Below are 26,948 nucleotides of genomic sequence, written 5' to 3' on the forward strand. Positions count from 1 at the left end.
CTTGAATACTTCCAAGCACGCAGTGAATAGCATTGAAGAGATTGTGTCTCCCTGTCTGGCCCCTTTCTTTATACGTATCTTCCTGCTTTTCTTCTGCATAATCAGGGTAGCTGGAAAACCTCTGTACGTATTTTCCAAGGTATTTAAGCAATCGTCCTGTATTCATCGGAAACGTAATGCCTCTGTGACTGTTGGTATCTCTACTGAATCAAATGCATTTTCGTAATCAATGAAAGCCATATCGAGAGGCTTATTATAGCCTGCGGATTTCTAGATTACCTGAATAATTACATGGATGTGATACATTGTAGACTATCTTTTTCTGAAGCCAGCCTGTTCCCTTGGTTGGCTAAAGTCCAGTGCTGACCTTTCTGTATTGGAGATTATTTTGGTAAATATTTTATATATTACTAGAAGTAAGCTAATGGGCCCATTATTTTGCAATTTCTTGCCTTCTTCCTTTTTGTGTGTTAGTATAATGTTTGCATTTTTTTCAGTTTTCTGGGATCGTTGCAGTCGATAGGCACTTCGTTTAAAGAGCTGCAAGTTTTTCAAGCAATATGTCTCCTCCATCCTTAATTAAATCGACTGTTATTGCATCTTTTCCTGCCGCTCTTTCTTGTTTCATGTCTTTCAGAACCTTCTGACCACATCACTAGGTATAGGAGGAGTTTCTGTATTATGTTCACTGCTGTTTCTAATTAAGGCATCTTGACTCCTCTGGGTACTGTGCAGATGAGTATCGAATTATTCTGGTGCTTCTGCTATATCTTCGAGATTTCTGATATTACCCTGCTTATGTTTTAGTGCATATATTTTGGTTTGCCTTAACCCAAGTTTCGTTCTCACTGATTTCAGGCTGCGTCCACTTTTTACGGCTTCTTCGGTCTTTCTCACGGTATACTTTCGAATATCACGTATTTTAGCCTTTTTCACCAGTTTGACAGCTCCCTGAATTCTATGTTATGTCTTGAGAAGGACACTTTGATGTTTTCGTTTCTTTACTGGTTGCCTTGGTGCCTTGCCTCCAACTTCAATTGCGGCCTCTGAGGCCAACCTAGTTACGTTTCCTTCATTGGCTTTATGTTGCCATCGTCTCTCTGTTCTAAGGCGGAATATTTGTTTGCATGTACCAGCCAGAATTTGTCTGCTTTTACCCTCTGCCTGAAGGTTGACCTGTTTCTTCTTGACCAATTTCGCTCTTTCTCTCAACACAATGAAGCGAATCCTAGCCCTCACTAATCTATGATCACTGCACTTTACCCTACCTCTCACTTCTACATCCTGCACATGGCTGGGATAAGCAGAAATTATGAAGTCAATTTCATTTCTTGTTTAACAAATAGGGCTGTTCCAGGTTAACTTTCTGTTGCTGCGCTTCTTGAAAAATGTGTTGAGTATTCGCAGCTTATTCCTTTCTGCGAATTCTACCAGCATCTCTCCTCTGGCGTTCCTAGATTCGACGCTGTAGTTGCCAGTTGCTTGTTCCCCAGCCTGCATTTCCCCACTTTTGCATTCAAGTCGCACATTACCATAGTGATACGTGCACTTGCCTATCTTTATCGGCCGACCATATTTGGCCGCATAACAAATGTTATCACACACCGCGGGACGCGCCTGTATGTATCGGAAGTTTCTAGAATGTTATCGATGATTCTATCCGCTGCCTGTTGTCACCGAACCATGTGTTATCTCATTTCATCGCATGACGCGAATGGTGTAGAACTTTGTGGAAGACACGCGGGTCCTAGAGATTATTCTGTAACGGTCGACGACTGCTATATAAAGGTCGACGCGCTTGACCCGCCGATCAGATTTTCGACGATGGCCGAGCACGTTCGCCACTATCGTTGTTCTTTTGAGTGTAGCCTGTTTTTGTGGGCCCAAGGTCGCCTAATAAAACGCTAGTTTCTATACTCACAGTTTTGGTGCCTTCTTCACGGTCACTACTGCGTGACATGTGGTGGAGGTGCTTTGCGTTCATTTACCGGATGCCCCCGAGACAAGCCATAATCCAAGGCCAGACCGCAATGACAACACAATCGTCGTCCCGGAACATAGAGCAAGCCACCGGCTACAGCAGCTGCCCCGCAACACGGAATTCTACCAGAGACTACCAAGAAGTTCTTCAGAGACGATCGTCCACAGACGACCAAGAAGACAGCCCCAATGACTTCCGCAGGGGCCCGAATAGTTCCGTAGCAGCCCTGGGAGCCACCGACGTTGCGCGGTTCCAAATTTGAGAACCCGGAAAGCTGGCTGGAGACGTATGAGAGGGTCGCTACGCTGAACCATTGAGACAGCGACCATAAGCAGGGACATGTCTATTTCACATAGGAAGACCCAAGCAGGACCTGGTTCGAGAATCGAGAAGCCACCTTAACGACGTGGAACCTGTTCCGAAGCATCTTCTTTCAAGAATTTACAAGCATGGTGCGAAAAAAGCGAGCCCAAGCTCTACTAGAAACCAGAGTGCAGCTGCCAAATGAGACGACCGCGATCTTCACAGAGGAGATGGCCCGTCTTTTCCGACACGCCGAGCCGGATATGTCGCAAGAAAAAAAGGCCGCTTCCTGATGGGGGCGTACAGCAATTACTTTTCGCGGGACTTATTCATAATCCGCCGAAAACCGTAGCTGAGTTTTCTGTACCCGCATCCATGATCGACAAAACTCTGGGAATGCGCATCCGGCAATAGAACAACCGCAGTATGCGCCGCAGTACGCCATCCAAGAACTGTGTTCCGAAGACCTTCAAGTAACCATCAGCGCCATTGTGTGTGAAGAATTGCGCAAGGTCTTGCCTTCGTCGCAGCCTCAATAAGCCTCGATCGCCGACATCGTGAAATATGAGGTTAAGCGATCGCTTGGAGCTCCCTAGGTGCAACATCAATTACCGCAGCCCCAGCCAGAAGCCATGGCCTATGCCGCCGTCGCACGCCTTCAAGGCCCCCCTCCGCGGCCGCGCAGGGTCCAGCAACGCTGTAATTCCATCGTCCGCCTCCACTGCCGCCGCAAGCATGCCCATCCATCGCCCAGCATACCTACGCGAGGAAGACGGACATTTGGCGAACCCTCGACCACCTCCCGCTCTGCTATCACTGCGGAGAAGCCGGTCATATGTACCGCCGATGCCAATACCGCGACTTCGGACTGAGCGGGTTCGCCACCAACGCGCCGCGTCCATAGGTTGGGGAGCACCCACGTCACATCACCGAATACCCTGCGCCACTTAGTGGAACTCTCAATGAACGTCCCGTTCGCCTTCACCAGGCCGCTACCTTTTGCCGCAACGACGACCATACGCTGGCCCAATCCGGCGCTGGTCCTTCAGCCCATATCCGGAAAACTAATAGCAGCAACCGTTGCAGGTGCGTTAGCTGTTCTTCGAACTGACGAAGCCCCTCCGCCTCCTTCGAAGACGCCGAAACGACTATCTCCACGACATAACAACGACGACACACCGCCGCCCCGACGAAGTCTGGCCGCAAAGAACACGCTGCTGAAAGACGACGCGACGTTCCAGCCACAGGTCAACGCGACGCAGCCGTGATCCAATGCGAAGACGTAACTGTAACGCAAGACAAAGAAACACCGACCTCGACGTGCTTCTCGATGGCCACGCAGTGACTGCCTTAGTCGAGACAGGGGCCCATTACTCAGTCATGAGTGCAGACATCGGCGCCCAGTTGAAGGTTAAGATTGCTCGGCTACTAGGAGGTCACGCATTCTTTTAAAGATTTTATGTATGTCTGATATTTCTACCCATCAATAAGTGCTCCCTTGAAGACGAACATCAAAGTGACTCTCAGTTTTGGAGTATTCTGAGTTGACTGAGCAGAATTCTCCCAGTGACCATACGCCAATTATCTTGAATCATTGTAAAAGATGCTCCTTTTACTTATAATCCAATGAGTCTCCAGGGGACAGCTGTCCGAACAATTTTGGAGACGCAGGCACAAGCAGAATCCTTAGTGCAATAGCCAACTTTTCACTAAGCGAGTAGTTCCCTGTTGCCACTAGTTTGAATCATCAGAAATACGCATCAAGATGGTCTTCCTTTTCGCCAGACCAAGGCATTGAGTTCCGATGGCACAGTTACGGTGTAAGATGATCGAAACGGCTGTATTTCCTGAGCGTCTAAGTAAAGCCACCTCGGCTACAAATAGACCAACGCGACGCTCAAGATTATTGTCCTCCAACGCTGCCCTCTTGTGCGCTATCTATAGCTCTTTTCGTGCACGTTTGCCTCACTAAGTCTACTTGGGCTTTGCGTCGCCATGAGCGGCACGCTTTTCTCTATCGTGCACTTGATCATCTTCCATTCAAACTCCGTGTGCGTCTCATCATAGACTACTTCCTCACCTATGCTAACTCCCAACAATCCACGTTTCCGCCGTCGAACACAGCAATTGGCCTAGTCCTGCCGCCGACGCCATTGAAATGTGTTGGATGAATCTGACGAGACTGCTTTGTGGTTTAGAACGCCACTATATGCACATAAAAAGTAAACACGTGACACAGAATAACACAAATATAATTAAAAGATACCTAAAGGGCTCGTGTGACCCTTATCCCTACAGACACTATAAATATACTCAGTCAATGGTGATGCAGCCTAATTCGTTGGTGAACCGAAGGGTTTGAGCGTAACAATGAAATATGCTAGTGGATGACCCCCGGACAGCAATGGTTGCAGGACTGGCCTAACGAGGGGTGTCTAGGGAATCGGAACTGAGATGATGCGAGACGTTGTGGATGAACTTTACCGGTAATCTGCAATCTGGTCAGACCGACACTTGGGCCTGCTCACCTGACTGTCCGCCGACTAGCTTCTTCTCCCTCTCCAGTTTGCCTCGTGCCAGCGCCTTTTACTGTGATAGCAATCATATCGGCTCGCCTGCTGCATTTCTGCTGTCGCCGTCATCGTCACAGTGAGGTTTCGTATAAGGTCCCAGACCTATAAAACTGTCAACGCGAGTGATCTTGCGAGTGAAAGCGTGCGAGTGTGAGCCAGCGAGCGCGGCTCAACATCGAGTGCGCGAGCGAATAAGGAGGCCAGAAGCGTGCCTTGTCATGGCTCGTGTCGTGTGCGAGGTTCTGGGGCGATCAAAGGAAGCGGGGGCGTTTTTCTCCTGTGGCAGATGCTTACGCCACGGCCATGCGACCACCGTGTCATGAAAACTATATACGACGTAGTCAAAGTGTGTTTACGCACGGGTGCCATTGTGAAAGCGATCTGCGATGTTTGCAGAGTCTTCGTAGGGCCGGTAGGTGTGCGTGCACTACGGATTTGACGTTTCGTTCGGTTTGAAGCGAAATGTTCACGAAGGTCATTTCGCTCGCTCCTGCTTCCGTGTTTCATCACTCCAGCATCTTAAGAGCAAGTTTCTGCGCTCATCGAGCGCCATGTCTCCGTGTTCACGTGTGCGTGCGTGACACCGTGCTTGTTAATTTCGTTAAAACACGTTGACAGGCTAGTTCGTTTCAGTGCATAATTTATTGCATCACGTCTAAACGGATATGAAGAAAGAAACACACAAAGAAACAGCGTGGTCTCTGTGTGTCTGTTTCTTTCTACGCGCTCTCTCAATCCCGCACATATCCTCTCACTGCTATATAGTTCGTACGTGAATGTTCGCATGTTTATACACGATAAGAAATCTACTATCCTCACTTCGCACATTTACTATCGCGCTAATTTGCTATCGCAATCAGTTCTTCGAATCTTGGGTCAAACTGCGACTCTTTTTATTGCCAACGCAATTGTATACACACTCCAGGAGCATTATTCCGTCGGCTTCGCCGTCACCGTGAGGTTCCATGTTAAGAATAAGGGCGATAAAATGGTCGCGGCGTGCCGTACGCTGTATGTGCGAGTAAAAGCGCGCTAGTTTGAGGAGACTCAATTTCGGGCGCGCAACGAAGAAAAGTGGGAAGGAAGCGTGCCGTCTGCTGTCGCGTGCTAGGCTCAGGGGGAAGTGGTGGGAGTAAGCGTTCGTTCGACCCCGGGCAGCCTTTCTTTCACCAACCACGCCGATAAGGGCCCGTAAAAATACTCCAACGTCATCATTCTCGTCCTCTTCTGAAGCATTACGCATGCATCATAATTTTCTACGCGAACCGCACAACACGACCATATGCCGCTCCATCAGCATGAGTGCCAGCAAGGCTGGCATATATAGAAATTCTCAGCAGGTGCCAGCATTAGTTCGTTGTGCCTGCTAAAAGACGGGATATAACTGTATCGTGTTATGTTTTCAATAATGAGCAGAGTCTGAATGGGCAGAACGGCTTACAAAAACACATTATATATTGTTAAATCTTGGGCCACATATTTCATGTAACCGTGTCAATGCAGAGGTATCACACACTTCATAGACCCCACAGTGTATCATGAAGAGGCTGGTACAAGAGATGGGTAACTGGAGAGCGCTGCTAGTGGCTTTAGAGCACCTAATAGCCTACTGATGATGGTAATATTATTGATTATCTGTCATGCCAATACAACAGTCTTCATTGACCTGGTTTTGACATGCACAAAACTTGTAATGCAGAAAAGAGTTGTGGGAAAAATATACTTTCGTGGACATGAATATTGAAGCGGCGATAAAGACCGCTTTTTATAAGCACTAATTTCCCCACTATTCTTCCTTTCAACAGGCAATCTTCAACCGTGTAGAAACCGAATGGGCGGATATGAAATCTATAGAGAGTGAGTAAAAATTATGGACACCCCTTTCGTTTGTGCAGTGTTGCAGTTGTTTTGTATGCTACGATCTAATGGCTTTATTATTACTTCACTGAGATTTGAGCAAGAGCGTCAGGTTTTAACTTTCATGCATTCAACACACTTTCAATTGTCTAAACAGTTTAGTTCAAGTGCAACAATGTGAATCCCTTATTGGTTGCGCCTAGAAGTGTCTATGCATGGATTTTCATAGTGCATTTAATCATTTTCAAACATAAATCGAATGTGATAGCGGACAAATTTTCAAATGCAGTAATTGTTTATGTCTTCCATGCAGTGTATAACTTGGTAACGGAACTCTAACCGGCAGCGTAAAAGGGAGAATCCCCTGTTTGTCCTTGCGGTTGTGCGGCTGCAGATGGCGAACAACAGGAGCTAAGTACTTTTAGAATAGCGTTAGATGACGTGAAGCGTAACAGTCATACGTGTGTTTAAAGAACAGTTTTTACAATATATATGACAGCACTTTTTTAATCTATTTATGCTCTATCTAAAAACAAGCAGGCACGCACAGACACCTGTGGTTACGGTGCGTTTGGACAGGAATGTGCCAACAAGAAGCATATGAAGAGGAAGTAGTAGACTGTCTCCTGGAGCTGCTAACTTTCATCCAACCTGCGCGATTACCACTTTTCCTCATGTATGGGGTAAATATTTGTGCATCGGGCCTGCTCTTCGTAATATTTGGTGATAGTGAGGGGTAACGACTCAGAACGGAGCTTCGTAGTGGCCGCCGCTTCGGTGCTTCACAGATGTCGCAGGAGACGCTGCCTAGTTCTGCAACGACTACGTTGACTGACGTACTCGAACAGCCACGTAATTCAGGAGCCTTCTGTAGCACCGATGGCGCCGACCTCGACCACAGGCTGCGGATGTATGAGCGGGTGAGCAGCCTCAATGGTATCGCACCCTTATGCTGACGAACACATTTACGCGATAGCAATAAGGCCACCACGTTTCAACAAATCCGGCGATGGCGTCCCACCTCTGGATTGCCATACTCAACTAATACTCGCATGCTCAACCATGCAGACCCTCCAAGTTGCGCTAGTAATTAGCTCAATTCATAAAATTTATAAAGGTAAAATGCGTACAAATATGATAAAGTACGGCTTACGCAAAAACATACGGAGATTGTAGTGTCGGATTGTAATTTAAATATATCAGGAAACATATTTCTGTAACGGATATATAAAAAAAACGCAAACCCCTTTTCCAGCATTCGTAGCATTCATAGATCGGCCATCTCCTTCCAGATTTGCGCGTGGAAGTCTCAAAGACCACAAAGCGGCGTGCCTGGTTGCTTGCAACATATCCAGAAGGAACTCCACCCATCGCATCCCCACCCACGCAAGAGGCCGAGTTTCGACAACAAAGCTCGCCTTCGTACATAGCGTTTGCCGCCACCGTTTCCTGGTAAACATTACAGTTACATTAGTGGTAGTTGCTGGGAAGCATCAGATGCACTCACGGATCTTTGAATACTATGACGTTCCACTCTTAAAGGCGTTTGTTAGGAGTCCATCGAATATTTTTTTTTTAACTTGGTGGAAACTGCGTGAGTGTGGTACTACGAAGAGGAACTCCATGACGGGGATACCTGAAATCACAAGCTGTGAAATCTTTTCGGAGTATCACTGAATAGGAAGGCGTTGTCAAGATAAGGCTGGCATGAAGAGTTCAGACGTCCACTGAAGGCTACGTCGCCTATATGCAAAACTGGCTAGCACTCTCCCGCAAGGCCGACCCTAAAATGCAGGACTCTGAAAAAAACCGGGCATGTCTTAAAAGGTATCACTGATGAGGCCTTCAATTTACTCATTTCTAAGAACTGCACTTTGGTTAATGACATTAGCATGGAGTGCAACCGTTTCAAACAGGTGAACAGTCATCGTATCTATCAGGCATTCGCACGGCTACTTAATACAACTGCAACATTGTCTTGTGAAGGTGGACGAGATTTTTCTTCGCGGCAGCACCAGCCTTCCGAACAGCGGACGGATATCGTACGCCGTGAGCTGCAAGCCATGTGTCTGATGGTTCTGCACGCATCTTTGAACGATACATGCGATCTAACGGTTCCCCTTGTTGAAGCTATTGAGCGCCAACGACTCGCCAATATCAGCTTGCAGTCAGTTTGCGCCGTGGCCAGTTCCCGGCCAACGGAACGTCCTTCGCTGGTGCGTACTCAAAGTCAAAGGATTCCTCGAGGCTCTCAAAGCATGGAGGAGTGGCGAACACTGGATGATCGACCTATTTGCTTCAGTTTCGGTGTTAGTCTAGTAGGCCGACGCTGTCGCAATCAAAAGTCCTCGATGTCCTTGTCGAGCAGGCTGCTATCGCCATATCCAGTGGCAAGCGGAGCTGAACCTCCACGCCACTGGCAGTACGACCGCCTGTCAGCATGTGTCACCATCTCGGAGCTGTCACCAGTCTGGTTCGCCGCAAGTCGTCACCAGTCGTCCAGATCACCCCAGACCCGTCACCTGTCGTGTAAATGAGCTATGACCCAGGCAGTAGCATGAACGACATTCTGACTGGTGGTCAACAACAACTTTATTGATATCACCGCTGCATCATATAGGACGCAGTGGGGAAAGGGTTTGGGCAAGAGAAGAATAAATAACAATTTGCTAGTGCAGGAACAGGGGTAGTGAAAACGGGTGTGCGCACAGACAGCTGGCTTTGCTGGTCCTCAAGGACGACCAACCAAAATATAACTTGTGTTTCCGCTTAATGAGAACGGGTGTACTGGCTTCCGAGCTCGTGTTGATCGCCTAAGGTTAGGTTGCATAGGGCCGGTTGTTTCGTCCGCTGTAGTCCGCTTCAGCAGTACAGCGGGCACGTTTTTCTGGCCTTTTGGTGTGTGTTCTACCGCACATATTTCTTTGGCTGCCATGCGTGGACATGTGATGACCAAAGAGTGACGGTCCTGTCAGGCGATGAAGGGACAGCGCTGGTTGTATCAGGTCGGCCGCCCGGCTGTTCTCTTGTACAAGCTTTGTAAGCGCTCCTTACAGGTGTAGCTTCATGGCTGTGGCGCACTTGGTCTACGTGGCGCAACACTACTCCGGCTGGCATTTCAATTAACCTTTATCATTCTGGTTCCGCACGTGCCTCGGCGCCTATTTTCGACCAGTTTCATTATTGCGCACCCATACATTGTTGCCTGTGGACTCGGCCCAATCGTCAGGGCCTGTCGATAAATCGGCACCCCTGGGCGGGAAGGATGTGTCCAAGTGCGAACGTAGCTGATAGCTGAGGAGCAACTCGGAGGGAGGTTTTCCTTCCCTTTGGGGTGTTCGCATGTAATTGAAAAGTCCCATTTGGTTATATTCCAGCGGTTCTGCTGTCACATTGCACAAAGCTACATTCGCACTTCAAACCACTGTTTCTGCAGCTTCATTCAATAACGGATGGAATGGCGTTGTGCGCAGTTGCACAATCTTGTTTCTTGCTCCAGTTACCGCGAACTCCTGGCTTGTGAATTGTGAGCCATTATCTGACACGATGGTGTGCGGTACCCCAAAACGGCAGAACATGCTTCGCAAACACTGAATAGTACAAGTTGTGTTCGCGTGCCTCAAAGTAATTGCTTCATTGCACTTTGTTGGTGCTTCTACCACCACTAGAACCAAATAGCCTAAAGTGAACCCAGCGTAATCAATGCGGATGCGAGACCACTTGTCAGATCTTTTAGGACAGTTTATTAGCGAGGCTTCCGAAGCCGTGGAGAGGTTCTGCATGCAGTTTGTGCATTGAGCTGACAAGTTCTCTATGTATCTTTCGAGACCTGGCCACCAGAACAATGACCGGGCCTCTGTTTTCATTGACGACGAGCTGTCATGTTTTGTGTAGCAGTTTTAACCTTCTAATTTGTGCCGTAGATTGTATCGTGACCTCACTGCCCCCAATATATTGAAAATCAACTTGTTTATTTTTTTACGGGTGAGTGCTTTTACCGTTGAAGAAATGTTATCGCTCAGCGCAGGACGCGATTACATGTATCGGAAGTTTCTAGAATGTTATCGATGCTTCTATACGCTTTCTGTTGTCGCCGAACCTTGTGTAATCTGATGGCATGCATGCGCGACGCGAATGGTGTAGAAATGTGCTGAAGGCACGCGGGTCCCAGCGATTACTGTGGACCATTCGGCGACTGATCTATAAAAGCCGACGCACTTGACCCGCTGATCAAATTTTTGATGACCGCCGACTGTGTTTGTCACTGTCGTTGTGCTTTAAGTGCAACCTGTTTTTGTAGGCACAGCATCGCCCAATAAAAATTAGTTTCGCCTTTCACAGTATCGCTACTGTGCTCTTCAACTACACTACCACGTGCAATCTGGTGGAGGTGCTTGTGCGCTCACGTACTGGACGGCCCCACAAAGCCATGACCCAAGCCTGAACGCGAAAGACAACACCAACGTTGCCTAGAACCAGCAAGGTAGCCGCAGGCTGCAAGGACTGCTCCCGGAGCACGGAATTTCGCCTGAGATGACAAGGAAGGTCGTAACTCAGTAAACCCCAATCGCGGCCTCAGCGTCCCCCATCGTGCTGCAGCCCAGTGAACATCCGATGTTCCACGGTTTAACATACGAGGACACGGAAACCTGTCTTGAGACGTATGAGAGGGTCGCTGAATTTACCAGCTGGAGCAGTGAAGACAAACTTCGACATGTCAGAAGCCGCCGTGACCTTGTTCGAGAACCGAGAAGCCACCGTAATGACGTGAAACCTGTTCCGAGGTGGCTCCCTGATGACATTCACAAGGGTCGTATGCCGAGAACGAGCCCAAGCACTAATATAAACGCGACTGCAGCTGCCTAATAAGACCATCGCGACCTTGATGGAGGACATGAACCATCTGTCCCTCCACGCCGATCAGGAAATATAATAGGAGAAGAAAGTACGCCTACTGATGCGTAGTGTAGAGGAGCAACTTTTCGCCGGAATGGTACGAAGCCCACCGAAGAGCGTCTACGAGTTTCTTCGTGAGGCCACCTGCACCGAGAAGACACTGGGAATACAGAACCGGCAATTCAACTACCACGCAAACTCGACAAACTACGCTGGAGTTCAGTCAGCTGCCACCGACGACAGGCGCGAGACCATCGGAGCAGTCGTGTGGGAGGTGCTACAGAAGCTGTCCATCACCACAACCTCAAGTGGCTTAGATTGCCGACGTCGTACGTAATGAGCTACAACAACTCGGAGTAACCCCTGAATTGCCGCAGCCTCAGCCGCAAGCAATGACATACGCCGCTATAGCCCACCATCACCCTGCCCCTCCGCGCCCACGCCACTACCTAGTGACGACACCGTTCCCTCGTCCATCACCACCCCCGCCACCCGCACGCCAACCCGTCGCCCCACTCAGCGTTCCAAGGAAGCCTGACATTTGACGACCATCATCCGCTTTGCTATCACTGCGGAGAAGCCGCGCACATCTACCGCCGATGCCCTTACCGCGAGATGGGACTGCGCGGATTCGGCGTTAACGCCCCGAGACCACAGCTGCGTAGCAGCGAGGTAGTCGGCTACCGCCGACTACCTCGCTGCTACGCAGTGTAGCCCTCGATGACCATCCCGTTCACCGTCACCAGGCCACTACCTGTCGCCGCCGCACCGACCATACACTGGCTCAGCCCGGGGATGGTCTGTCAACCCGTATCTGGAAAACTAATGGCAGTAGCCGATGGAGGTGCGGTGGCTGTTCGTCGAACTGACAAGATTCTGCGCCAGTGACGAAGACGCTGAAAAGACAATCTCAGTGACATAACACAACTCGCCGCCGTCCCGACGACGTCTACAAGCAAAGAATACGCCGACGAAAGACAGTCTTATCCTAACAGATATAACATAGGCACAGGTCTACAAGACATAGCAGCCACAGGTCAACGCAACGCAGCCGTGATCTCACACCAAGACCTAACTGTAACGCAAGACAAAGAACCCCCGACCTCTACTTGTTTCTCTACGGCCACGCAGTCACCACTTTAGTGGACACAGGTGCCGATTACTCTATCATGAGTGGACGCAACGCCGCCCAGTTTAAGGACGTTAAAACTGTATGAGAAGGCCCTCAAATTCGTACCGCTGTAGGACACCTCAAAATGCGGAATGGAATCTGCATGGCAAGAATTACCGTCCACGACCAGAATTACCCTGCCACCTTCGTTATTCTCCAACAGTGTTCAGGATACATCATTCTCGGCGTATTCATCAAGCTGAAGTCGAAATCGCTAACGCTGTTGCAAGGTAAAGCGTTACCGCCAGAGAACTCTCGTAGTCACCACGCCTTGAGTGTGCTCGAAGATCAAGTGATCATCCCACCACGCACCAGCATTATTTCCGCCAGCACTGAAACACCCGCTGTCGTAGAAGGCGTCATCGAGGGTGACCAACATCTACTACTCGACCACGAAATTTGTGTCGCTAGAGGCGTCGCTGGACTGCACAGAGGAAAAAGGAACGTGTGGCTGACAAACTTCAGCCAGCAGTCAACAAAGGCATGATAATCGCGTACATCGAGGGATTTGTGGAAACCAGCAATGCGTTTTCCATCTCGGAGTATGCCGCATCTACCCTGACGACCACAGTTCCTGAACCAGACATCGACATAAATCCAAATCCACACATCGGTTAGCGGCCACAGCTCAGAAGCCTTCTCCGACTGTACAAAGAGTATATCTCGACGTCATCGAGGATTCGACATCTCATATTAACTGAAGAGTGCGCTCAACCACTGCGCCAGAGCCCTCACTGAATTTAGACGTGAGAACTTGACGCTATTAGGCAACAGGTCGACGAAATGCAGTGCGACGACATCATGCAGCTGTCGCAAAGCCCGTGGCCATGTCCGGTAGTCTTGGTTATCTCATGTAGTATTGGGAATGTTAACGCTGAACGCAGGACGCTTCTACATCTATCGGAATTTCCTAGAATGTTATCGATGCTCCTATCTGCTGTCTGTTGTCGCCGAACCTTGTGTAATCAGATGTCATGTAGGCGCGACGCGAATGGTGTAGAACTTTGAGGAAGGCACGCGGGTCCCAGCGATTACTCTGGTACATTCGAAGACTCAACTATAAAAGCCGACGCGCTTGACCCGCTGATCAGATTTTCTACGTATGCCTTAAGTGTAGCCTGTTATTGTTGGCACAGGTTCACCTAATAAAAGTTAGTTCTGTCTTTCATAGTATCGCTACTGTGTTTTAAAACGTCACTACTACGTGAGAATATTACTTGGTGGGCCCACGGTGATTCTAATTTGCGATCGAAGCACTGTAATAACGATTGCTTCATTCCCTTAGCCGTTGGAGACTACACATGCATTATATAGCACATGACGCGGACTAACACCCGGTCATTGGCAGTAAGCTCGTCTACTTCTTAGGTCGTTACAATACGTTCTCCAAGGGCCCCCAATGACAAGGCGTATTCTGGGGTTTGCCTTCCGACGTTGGATTGCCTTCCGACGTTGCCTTTACTGGCATTCTACAGAGGGCACCTGCTGTCAGTGGTTGTTTTCCAGGCACGTACCATAGGTTATACTCGTAGCCACCCAGCAACAGAGACCACAGTAGATTGCGAGCATCCGCCATCGTTGGCCTCTCAAGATCAGGCTTCTTTAGCCCCAGCAGGCGTTGCTGGTCGGCGGCGGGCATAAAGTGTCGACTTAGAAGGTATTCACGGAAATGGGAGATGCCAAAAATTAACAACAGTTCTCCGAAGGTAAATCTATCGGAACACTGGAGCTGTGGTCGTCTGTGTTTCGGTATTTTCGCTGTTTCCTGTGATTCCTGGTTAAAACACGTTGGCGGGCTAGTTGGTTAGTATCCATGGTAGAGCCTATAAGTGCGACTGAACGAGGACGTAGAAAGAAACAGATACACAGACACAGCGTGTATGTGTGTGTATGTGTGTGTGTGTGCGTGTATATCTGTTTCAATCGCTCACGAGTAGTCATGTTTGGGCCTATCTGTAGTGACGCGGTAAGTCTGGTGTGCGGTGTCCCGCAAGGGTCTATCTTATCTCCTTTGTTGTTCGACTTATATGTGAATGATATATGTGACCACGGGAAAGCATCCACCGTATTCCTTTATGCCGATGACATTTCACTAGTTTCAAGCAACCCTGAGTTTTCATGTGCCCTGGCTAACCTTCAAGAGGACGCTATTAAAGTTAGTGATTGGTTTGCCTCAAACTTAATACAAATAAATAGCACCAAAGCCAGACTTGTCTGTTTTCTTAACCCCCACAAAGATGTACCAAGCGTCGCTTCCATATATTTACACCCTTCATATTGCTCTTTGTGCTCTTGTCAACCTATAGCTAGCGTCCAGTCGGTTAAGTAACTTGGTGTGCACATGGACAGTGATCTTACGTGGAATACTCATTTGAGCCACATTTGTAAGAAACTTCGAAGTGTTGCATGTTTGTTGTTTAATTTAAAAACCATGATGCCTTTTTCTATCAGAAAACTAATCGTCCAGGCTCTGGGGTATAGTGTTTTAAGATACGGTATGTGTTGTTTTTTTAACTGCTCTTTCACATGGAAATGTCGAGTTAATAGGATTTTGAAAAACATCGCTACAAGCGTCCTATACATGCCACAGAAGAATGTGCCCAGCAGTGTCTTTAGAACAGCCGGGTTGCCTTCTTTCGAGAATCTTTTTAAATAAATCGTAGTACTTAAATATTTTTGAGCAGTGCATACAGGCACATACATACGAAGCCGGTACCGTTGAGACATGTTCCTCGTTATCTTAAACCGAGAGTGCGCACTCACTACGGTAAAGCAACAAGACGCTATTATGTTCCTGCTATCTTCAATGAACTACCGGACGATGTACTTTCTTTGTCCACCCGCAAAACACTGAGAGTTGCTGTACAAGCGTTAGAGAACCTTTAATATGTACTGATATTATCAGCGCATCTTTGATAATGTATGATGGTTGTGCCAAATGCACAACCAGCTTCTGATGGAGTTCTGGTGTGTCGCGTAGATTGCCGCGGCTGCCGGTTGTCGCCGCACAAGCCCTCTTGTGGCTTCGGCGCTTTCGTTTTTTGTATACTGTTTTAACTACACTGAATAAAGATTATTATTATTGTTATTATTCTACGTCCTCGTTTTGTCGCCCTTATATACTCCGCTGTGGTTCTTGGTGTTTATTCGGTACTTTTTATTGAGACATGCACATCAAAGGGTATTGTAGAAACGGCTTTATTTCATAAAGATGTTTGGTTCTTTTAGCAGTTCACGTGGTTCTTTGTCTGTTAATTGGCCTTGACAAGCACCACTTTGGGGTCACTGCGATGCACCGGCACTCGGATACCGATCATTACAACGTCGAAGTTTGGAAAGAGCAAGTCGATGGCCGCACCTGTGGATGGAGGTGGTAGGTCCCAGTCCTCGAGAAGCACCGTAGACCATACCGACCTACACGAAACCAAATTGACCATGATTTCTTAATGATGTCCGCGCTGAAATCGCCCACCAGAAGGAATGACGCGTTTGTGTATCATTTTAATGCGATTCATGTCAGAGAGTCAACCACGAAATATTGCATGTCATTTCTGGATGGGTTAGAAGCCAACTACACAGTCATGACTACCACAGTCCCGTCGTCTAACTTCAAGGCATCGCCGTCTCCACTGAGGTGATCTCCAGACTCCGGTAGTTCCAAGGAAAGGCCAAGCTAATTCTTCTTAACCTAGAGTTCAACTCCTCCGGCAGGTTATTCGTGATTGGACGTTAGCAGAAGACCATGGAAACCATTCACTTGTGGTATCCACGTGTTCCATGCCTCGGTAAAGTATATGATGTGCACTTTGCATACCACCACAGGTATCAGAGGATAATTGCTAAGCGCGGCGAACTCGTCAGCCATGACTCAGTCGACGTTTTTTTCTCCGTTGTAGAACATGTGCTGTCCTTGCGAGTTGGTCGAGCAGAGTAAGTCGACAGTAGTGCACCTTCTCTACTGAACCTATACAAGCTCCTGAGGGTCTTTTCGGCCCTTCTCGTAGAAGACGTGGGAGTGTGTGCCTCCCTATGATTTATGTACTGGGATGGTGCTAGGTTGCATGAGTGGAAACTGTTTCCGTCTGCAGGATATTCCTGTATTCCTCTCCAAAAGCCTCGCTGTGATTTGTGTCCTGTCATTGGTATAGTTTACTCATGTGCAAACGGTTTCTGTGGGCTGGAGATTTCCGTTTTCTCATCCAAAGACACAAGTAGCATGACGAGGTTCAATTGGTACACAGCTGGGGTCAACGTTGAATCCTGCTCTTCGCATTTCGGCAGCCAAGCTCTTGGCCCATCAAAGTCATCAAACGCGAACCACAACCGCCTGGGCAGCTATCCGTTGGATACTAGCACATCTTCAGTTCGCCCATAGACCCGTTGACGATTCTGTCGGATAACGTGGATGTTTGCAGTGATCATGTACGGCTTGCCGATCACAAACAAGATTTCGCGCCGTATGCTTGCCATTTTGGTTTGCGCCGTCGCGTTCGCCTTTTCCACTGCCCGCGCGGGTTCTATGTTGGTCTGGTAGCCGAGGTGCACAAAATCTGCAACGACCTTCTTTACTTCGCCTCTTCCGGGAGAGGCTACCAATTTATTGGTCTTGTGAACCTACTGGTTTGAGTAGAAGAGCCGAATTGCGGCAGCTGCAATACACACAGCGTCCTCGGCGCTGACGAGCCTACTTTGAAGCAGGGCAATTTCCTCCTGAACTAAGCAAGGCTCTCCCATCTTCAAAAACTTTGTGAAGATGGTAAATAAGTGGCATCTTTCTATCGCACGACATTCACGAGCGGAAAGTATTCCAGGTAAAACTCTTTGGTGCCCGAGATTAAGACCTCGTTAGAGGTTTTGTTAAGTAGGACAGGGGGAAGTTGACTCGACTCCCCGCAGAGTCATGTCCAATCCACCGAACCTCACGCCTAGACGATGGGTAATCTATCGTAGCCTGGCGTGAATCGCATTCAGCACGTCCGACGAGAGCATCATGATCTCATCGATTATCACACACTTGACCTGACGACACGTTAAACGAAAGGTGTTCATTTCACTGTCACTCAAGCCTCCGTCTTTGCTGCGTCGAGGTAACTTGAATGCAGAATGAACGGTGGCCCCTTCGACTGCAAGCGCAGTCTTGCTGCTGATTGCGCAGATTACAAATGCATTGTAGGGCATTGCTGAATTTCATATTGTATATGTCCATGAGAAGCTTCAGAACGAGTCCTTCTGCAAACGGCAGCTTCACTAAAGAAGCTGCAAAGAGGCTGCGAGCCGAGCGTTCCTCTCTATCTACAATGTTTTGTACAAATTTGTGTTGCTCCTTGTTAGTCAAGCACACCATGTCCTTTAAGGTGGTCGTCTCCGTGATATCCTGTCGTTTTCGCACTGCAACACTAGGACTGGACTGTTTTATAGCGGCTACCAACACTCTAGATCACTCATCATATTGCCTTCTTTGTCAATGTTAATGCGAACCGCCACCAGTTTGTTGTCCTGTCTTGGCGGTGCGGCCTCTTAGTGAAGGCGTTTGTAAAGTTGTAGATCAAATCACTATCATTTCCACGGGAGTACTCGTCTCGGTTTTGGTTGATCTGGTCAAGTATCTTCGAGAACGTCTGCGCAACACGTTACTGTCTTGCACTTCTACTGCCTCCCTTCAGAATGGCACGTACACCAAGACATGCTCTCTCCTGTAATCGCTGAGTTAGTCAGGTATCCAGTCTGGTTACCTGATGACGACTATCTGCCTAACTTGTTCAAGTAGGTTTTCAAGCGGGAGTAGAATATATACTGTAACACGCATGTATGAAGGAACGAGGAATGGCTTTATTGTAAAATGCTTTGGTATTCATCCATTGCTCTTGGGAGTGCTCTTAGGCTGAGTCATGCGTGGTAGTCGTCGTGTGGGCACGTGCGGATGACGATGCCTTCTGCCATGCCTTCTCTTCAACGGGGAAAAATAGAAAACCTAGAGTACGTGAATAAGTCCGGCGTTCTGGCAATAGGAAATCGTTCTGGCTCTCTGCGCTGGCGTGTGCTCCTACGAAGCTCGTCTTCAGCCGTCACCTGCCGAGTTTAAGTATCACCTGGCGGTTCCATTTGGGAAGTTGGATCCTTTATTTCTGCCTTTTTAGTTCATAGATGCTCTCTTGTGCGACGCAGATATCCGCTGCCGGTGTCAAGTGTATAGGATCATGGTGTGCTTGCCATGCCTAAAACTACTGCTGGTGCCCAGGTTCTCTGTAAGGTCTCATAGATTGACACTGCCAACGTGGTGTGAATATCTGGAATACGTCTAGCAGATTTTTAGTGCTCTGGTTGCCTGCTCCTAATGTCTTCTAGGTGCCTTCGAACGGTTTTGCTGGGAATAGTATTTGTCTTGAGATGACAGTGTAGTACTGGAAGCCTGGTTCTGGTGCGTCGGCCCATCAATCTTTCTGATGCGGACTGCAGATGTCGTCTCTGCGCGAACTTCTCCATTCTACCATGGCGCTGCAAAATTTAGAGAGGCCAAATGAACATTCCTTCAGGAACTGTTTTGCTTGAAGTAAGTCTAGGCTTCCCGGTGCTTGGCTGGCGGGATGATTAGTTTGTTGCTCCGAAGCATCAGGCGGTCCTCGGTACGTAGTCTATCACGGTAGGCCCGAAAGGCTCTCAGGGCATCCGGTACTCTCAGTCTTCCCTCGGGGTAACCTGTTTTGGTATTATAATGCAACCGCGACATAAGTGCGTCGTTCTTGGCTGACACCCGGATGCTTTGTAGTTGGTCGTCTGCAATCGGCAGAAAAGAAACAGCATTGGCTTCAAACGGCTCAGTTTGTTCTTGCAGTTGCATTTTACTTGGAAAATGTGGGAGGGGACCTGCTCAAAGAAGTTCTTTGCCTGGCTTGTACCTAACGGATTTTGGAAAATATTGAAGCACTAGTCTCATGCGTTGGAGGCATGAGTGGCATTGACATGAACGCTTCTTTAATATCAATTCCAGTGGTCTGTGATCCAATTCGACCATTACTTCTGGTTGCAAAATATGTAATCTTGAAACTGTAGAGCATGGACGAGTGCCAACATCTCCTTTTCAATTTGCGCGTATAGTTCTTCTGCAGTTAGCGAGCGAGATAAGTAATCGACCGGCTGTCCGATTAGCAAGAGCATGGTCCCCACACCATACTGGCTAGCATCAACCGACAATACCACGGGTTGGTCCTAACGAAAGTATGCCAGGAATGCTGCTTGCATGATAGTGGCACGGAGATGCTGAAAACTATTTTCCTGCAGGTCCGCCCAATTGCACGCGGTGTCTTTCTTTAAAAGTTCTCGAAGTGGAGAAGAAAGATCGGAAATGGTCTCCACGAAGCGTGCCACAAAGTTCACCCTGCCTAAGAATATTTGATGGTCCTTACAATTTTCGGGTGTTGGTATTTCTAGAACGTCTTCTACTCTCTCAGGGTCCAGGGACAGTCCCTCTTTCGTGACTGCATGGCCCATGCAACGTTCTCAGGGCTGCATGAAGTGATATTTTTTCTTTTCAGCTTCAAGTTGTTTTGCGACGTGTCAGCAACTTGGGCACATGGCTAACTTGTTCCTCACGAATGCTTCCCGAGATCAAAATGTCGTCCATAACAACAGCTACATCTCCAAGACCCCCTGCCACTCTGTGCAATGCTCGCTGAAACACTTCTGGGGCCGACGTTGTGCTGAATGCCATGCGCAAAAACCTATATCTTCAATACCGGCTGCTCAAAGTACATATTCTTGAGCTCGGCTTATCTAACTTCACCTGCCAGAACCTCGATGACGCGCCCAAAGTGGAAAAATACATTGTCCCCAATAGAAGCAGTACTACGTCTTCTAAGGTTCGCATGTTGTAGTGCTCCCTGAGGATAGCCTTATTCAAACTTTACGGGTCTAACATATTCGCACTTCTTCCTTTTTAACCGCCACAACGATTATGCATGACCAATAAGTTGGCTCAGTTACCTTCGCGATGACCATGTCACTTTCCATGCTTTGGAGTTCTGCTTTCACGCGTTCTTGAAGGGCAACAGTGACTCTTCTTGCTGGTTTAACCGTGCCATGAGCACAGGGCTTCAGCTTTATGTGGAAAGGCCACACCCTTGAGCTCTCCTGGACCCTGAAAGGCATCCTCAAACTCGTGAGGTTCATTGCAGCCGGACCCATCAATTGAACTTAGCCGTTTTACCAGGCCCAGACGTTCAGCAACGCAGCCACTAGGTGTGACTGGGACGTTCGGCTTGACGATGAAAAATTCGGCTTCAGTGCACAGCCCTTTGAGGCTAACGGGCATCTTAGTCTTTTTAAATGCAATTCCTTTGTGACTGAAAAACGTGCGCAGTGTAGAGGAGCATGGCTGTGCAAGCTGAGATGTTATGTGATCTAGCACCACCTCGAGCATTACACAACAGTTCACGCCGGTGTCAGTTTTGAATTTTACATACATGCTTGCGATAACGACTTCCGTAGACCAACGATCAATCCGATTTGCAGTACTAACTTCAAGTGTTTGAAGAAACAGTTTTTCGTCATGCGTTATCTGAACTTCTTGTGCACTTCATCGTTCGTTGCGCGTCGTGACTTCGGCCTTTGACATGCACGTGCAAAATGGTTGCGGCGTCCGCATTTGTGGCATTGCTGACCCACAGTGGAGCAATTTATGCTTTCATGTTTATCGAAGCCACATCTAAAGCAAGTGTTACCTTTTGATTTCCCTGCATCTACGCTAGTAGGACAGGCGTCCTGTATTTCATTGAAACGTTCCTTGCATTGTTTGCTTGCACAGCAGATTCCGACAGTATTTGGTGTAAGATGTATTTCCCAATACGAGTCTCTGCTGCAGAACTTCGTCATTGATTCCAAGTATAATGCTGCGGCGCAGCATGCCCTCTTCTAGTGCGTCAAACTCGCATTGTTGTACAAGCCTCCGAAGTACTGTGAAGCAATGGTTGAGCGGCTCACCCTCTTGCTGATTCCCAGGACCAAAGCAAAATTATTTGAATGTCAGCTTGGGTTTTGGCCTGAGGTGCCCCTCAAACTTTTCGAAGAGAATCATTATGTCGTGTATGTCGGCGTAATTCGGAAACGTGAAAGTGTGAAAAGATCGCCTTGTTTCTCAACCATTTTTCATTAAGAACGTTTCCACTTGAACCTCATTTGCTTGTTCTTTCAGCTTTGTTGCCGTTGCGTACTCGTCTTTCTTCCAGACGGTCCAGCAGTTCTTGCGGCAGAATTATCGACGATGCCGTGCTTGTCAAGCTATTGCGGTGGTTCCTGCCGGGGTGTTTCCAACTCGGAAGGCTGCGCTGTCGGTACGAACGACGGTGCTAAATCGTGTTCCCTAAATTTGACACTATGTAACACGCATGAGTAAGGGAACGAATAATTAATTAATTTAATTATGGGGTTTTACGTGCCAAAACCGCTTTCTAATTATGAGGCACGCCGTAGTGGAGGACTCCAGAAATTTAGACCACCTGGGGTTCTTTAACGTGCACCTAAATCTAAGTGCACGGGTGTTTTCGCATTTCGCCCCCATCGAAATGCGGCCGCCGTGGCCGGGATTCGATCCCGCGACCTCGTGCTCAGCAGCCTAACACCATAGCCACTGAGCAACCACGGCGGGTAATAAGGGAACGAGGATGGCTTCATTGCAGAGTACTCCGCTATTTATACCTTGCTCTTGGGCTGCGATATGCACAGAAGTCGGCTTGTGCGCGCGTGCGAATGACGACGCCTTCTGTCACATATAACAGCTCACAAAGTCATCGAGGGATGTCTTCTTCCATTTCTTGCGCTCTTGCTTCATATTTCTGGGTTGTTTTCCTTGCAGAGGTTGGTGGAAGCGGCGAGAAGATTTTAGCTTACCTCCTCAGTTTTGCGAACGTGGACACGTTCTTCTGGGTAGCAAAAGGGATGTGAACGACATCTCTGCTCCTTTAGGATATGCATAGATAGAGCCGAAACACTGCCTCTTCTTGTGAAGACATTTGGGCTACCTTAAGCATATTCACTCCTAGGACACTAGGTATCTGAGCGGAGTCCATTTCTGGATGTTCTTCAACCATGCTTCACGCAGCCTTGTGCAAATGAGACATTCCGCGGTGAGCGTCATTCAGGTAGTCTACCACGTAGGTGGCACAGACGTACTAATCGAGTATCACCTAAGGATCCAAGTTTGAATCAAAGACCTTGCCAACCAAGGGCTTAAAGCCATTGACCGGTTTCTGTTTTGGTGTTTGTTCCTGAACCAGGCATGGCTTAGACTTGCCTGCCTGCAAGACGTCTGTGTACTCACTCGCAATTTTCAAATCGAGTCGCTTAAAGAGCTCCTTTATGGACTCGTACTCACCGCGCTGCAGACTTTCGTGCATTTGGTCGTAACGTCCCTTGAGAGACTGTCTTCGTTGCTTCTCATTTGCATCTTCAGTTGCAAGGAACGGCACTACAATCTGTTTCTTTGCTCGACACAAACGGAGCTCCGAATCGACACCTAATTCGACCCAGTTTTTAGCATGTCTGAGTATGACAGTAATGTTGGGCCCAGTCTTTCCTAAGAAAGGAAGTGTCCAACGTAGTCGGGGTGTTAATCATCTATAGCGTGGCTAGCATATCTCCGAAGAGCTGTTCGTCTGGTGCACAGTCAAGTCAGAGCAGCTCGTGTATGCGCGCACTCCCTCCCTGTTGAAATTGAACTCTCTTTAAGGAGTCTACCTTAACGTAAGGCTTGAATAGGCAAAGGCACCGATTTTTTAGAATGTTTAGAATGGCACCGAACATCCGGTTGGAGTATACAGCGCACGTGAGTGTGTCGTTATTGCACATCTAAACTCATTCCATGCTGTCGATATCTTCGAAAGCTCGGGCCACTCCTTCCTTGCCGACCCGTAACCACTCGAGGGTCGTCATCAGCTGGTCCCAGTGAGCCCGCCAAGCAGAGAAACTAAGAGTGCATGGGGCATGCCCAGCTGACGAATGATGTCAAGTACTTCTTCCTTTATCTCCTGCCAGTAATGTACAATGTTCCGGAATCCCCGCATGAATGCTATATCATGGTTCAGTACATATTTGAAGAAAGTGCCGTTCTCGAGCTATTCCGGGTAATAGAACTCGCCTCATTAGTCCCGAAGGTTACTGTCTTCTCGACCATGTTGTTAAGCATCACCTTCATGACCATGTAAAATGCGTGTTACGGCTGCACTCCATTCCATTCCGTTCTAATTTGACTAGTTGCTGTGGCGAAAAGGCATGAATGAGGCCCACGAATCTGTCCGGGATTAGCCAAGTGAATCGGCGGGAATAGCAGTTCTGCGTGTGCAAAAAAGAGCGATGACCGGTGTCTGACCTTCTCTGGGAGCATTGTCCAAGTAGTGACGTCCATTTATGAGCCCTGCGTTGGCAATGACATCATCGTCGTGCACTCACGTATGGCTGACGGCCTTCAAAGCTAAAGCCACCTCGATGAGGTCTTCCAAGATGCCGATTTATGAAGCTGGTTGGATCTCTTTATCTTTGCACTGCTCTTCGTCATCGAGCATTTTGGAGACTTGATCCCCAACGACCGTCACGTTATAGAAGCTGTAGAGGGTTATTTACGAGAGGTGCTTGAAGCAAATCTTCACATTGGCCTTCTGCACTAGAACGCGTCTGTAGGTAGCCTTAGTAGGGAGTTTTTGCTTAATATGCACGCCTATCGCAATGTCATCCTATATGTTACGGGGTAGGCATGGCACTGTGTTCTGTACGTCGATTGGCACTTTGACCTTCCCCTTATTATTATACTGGCCGTTGCCATGAGTAACCCCCGTATTCAGAAGTGCTACTTGAGTTGGATCACATGCTTTATTGTTCTAAATGACACCTATTGTGAAGGCAACGAAGGAAACGCGTTTAGTGTCTGTGGGCGCGGTAACGCCGGGCGTCATTCAAATCAAGTCAAGCATGGCCTTCAACTTATGTTACGGGGATAACTCTCAGGTGTGGAGATATCAGTCCCTCCTCATCGGGGTTGCGTTTGGGCAGAAACTAAGGACTGGGCACGTACCTGTATCCGTTCGTCACGCTCAAAGCGGGTACCTTACGTGCCAGCAACGAGTCCTTGTACGTTGCGCAAACCCTGAAGTCCGCGACTGAAGTAGTCGACGTGGTTGGAAATTCACTATCCAGCACTTCGTTGGCCTTTAAACGTTGCTTCGCATTGAGGCTGTTCTTCAGTCGCATCAAGTTGTTATGAAACCAAAGCCTTTCGCTCATGTTGGGGCTGTGGCCAAACTCAGTCGAGGAATTCTCTCTTGAGCCGTTCATCAGCACCGTCCTTGGGAGGAATCTGTCTCCGTAAGCTGGTCTGCTCGGCCTCCTTCTTGCGAAGCTCGGGGCTGGCTTGGCTCCACTGTCGCTTGGTTTGCGCTTCCTTCTGTGAAGCTCGGGGTTTGTTTGCCTCCACTGACGCTAGGATTGGGCTTCCTCCTCTCGAAGCTCGTGGTTGCCTTCCGTCCGCTGGCGCTTCACTTGGACTTCCTCACCTCGAAGCTCGGTCCTTGCGTGACGTCGGTGCTGCCGCTCTCGTTGAGCGAAGTCCATCGTTCGGAAGTGCGGGCGCTGACGAAATACCTGCTCCTAATCGCTCTCCTTCCTCTCGTCCTGGGGGCGCTCGGTACCCTGCCCCCCTGCGTGACACCGCACGCCACGCGGCGAAGGCTTGTCTTAGAACAGCTCCCCTGGTAAAATAAGTGTCAATGCCTCTCATCCGCCTTTGTTAGCTTTCTGGAGCCGAATCCAATGAAATCCCCTCCGAGTGAAACAGAAGGGCTTCCACGCCATAGAGGGACGCGTCGGACTCTAGCTTAAGCTCCTTGTTAGGGTCGAAGCGAATCAAAAGTAGTGCATTTTTGAAGATTTGAATGTTACGCGTCGTATGTCGACAAGAAAGTCTTGCATTCGCCCCCCTTCTTGTTGGCAATGAGTAAGGAGCTTTCAACTCTGTGCGGTCTCGTGATTTTCAGAGCTGCGACGACTTCGGCGTAAGTGGCAGAATTTGGTGTCTTCGGCGCGATTCGGCCACCTAGCACTTGAACTGTTTGCGTGCTAGTTGCAGCCACAAGGAGCACTCGTTGCATGTTCACGTCGGTATTGTCGTTGGCTTCAAAATTTGCTTCTGCCGATGTGGAATATGGCTTCCACATATATATGGTATGGTCGCCCAGCGTTAGCTGGAGGCGTGCCATGGCTCTGTTCAGTTTTCTACGTAGCGGCAGTTCGTCTTGGTCTACTTTCATCGCATGGGTAGTAGCCGTCATCCTCGTCGCCACTGTTGTAAATGAGCTATAATGCTGGGAGCAGCATCAATGCTATTAGGCTGGCGGTTTATTATTGCGAAGGTTGAAGACTGGGCGTGTTGCTATAGCACATTAGAGGCTCTATTGCGCAACATTTGGACGACACACATAAAAGAGAAACACACACCACAGAGCGCTACTAGCAACTATTGTTTTATTCCGTTGTCAATGGAATAAATACTGGAAGATACTCGGGGGGGGGGGGGTGAAAGAAAGGAAAAAAAAGAGAAAAATGTTTACAGATATGGCCACCCACCAATGTACAAGCCAGCTTTGCCATGTGATCATGTTTGACATCACAAAAAAGGAAGCATGATACAAAATTCCAGATTAGCGCGTGAGGAAATCTACATCCTTTGCACTATGGGGGCTGATGGCATGCTCACGCACATACGTTCCAAACGTGCAAGCTCCGTGGCTTGACTTATTTTTCCAGTTATTTGGGTGGCATCTTTGCTCACAATCTTGCATTTCTTAAAGAATGGCCGACATCTGCAATCAAGAGCAGTCGCGGACACCTTGGGATACATGGTAGAGATTTGGTGCCCGCCAGGCATAGGATCACGCAAGGAAAAAAGGGTGTCCTTCTCCGGCGGTTGCTAGGGTGTCTCCTTTAGTCCTCGTCCTCCACTCCGTGGAGTGGAGACATCCGCAGCATCTACTATTACGTTGGGCAAGCGAATGGCGGACACCGTAATATACGCCTTTCGCGGACGCTGTATGGACGCGTTTGCCGGTGATCGTGTGCCTTGAAAGCGACTGGCTACGTGGCCAAAGTGCGCACCCACGCGGATAATATTTGCAAAGCAATGTGCCAC

At 48.4% G+C, this 26,948-nt stretch overlaps 1 protein-coding gene across 1 annotated transcript in view; it reads left to right on the forward strand.

Annotated features, from left to right (window-relative positions):
• Positions 1-26,948, forward strand: part of LOC135896855 (uncharacterized) — a 514,087-nt gene that overhangs the window by 136,988 nt on the left and 350,151 nt on the right. The window contains exon 5 of the mRNA XM_070538351.1: positions 6,663-6,714. The gene's annotated coding sequence lies outside the window, so the exon portion shown is untranslated. The remainder of the gene's footprint in view (positions 1-6,662; positions 6,715-26,948) is intronic.

This window comes from Dermacentor albipictus, chromosome 5 (genome assembly GCF_038994185.2).
Source record: "Dermacentor albipictus isolate Rhodes 1998 colony chromosome 5, USDA_Dalb.pri_finalv2, whole genome shotgun sequence".
Classification (NCBI taxonomy): Eukaryota; Metazoa; Arthropoda; class Arachnida; order Ixodida; family Ixodidae; genus Dermacentor; species Dermacentor albipictus.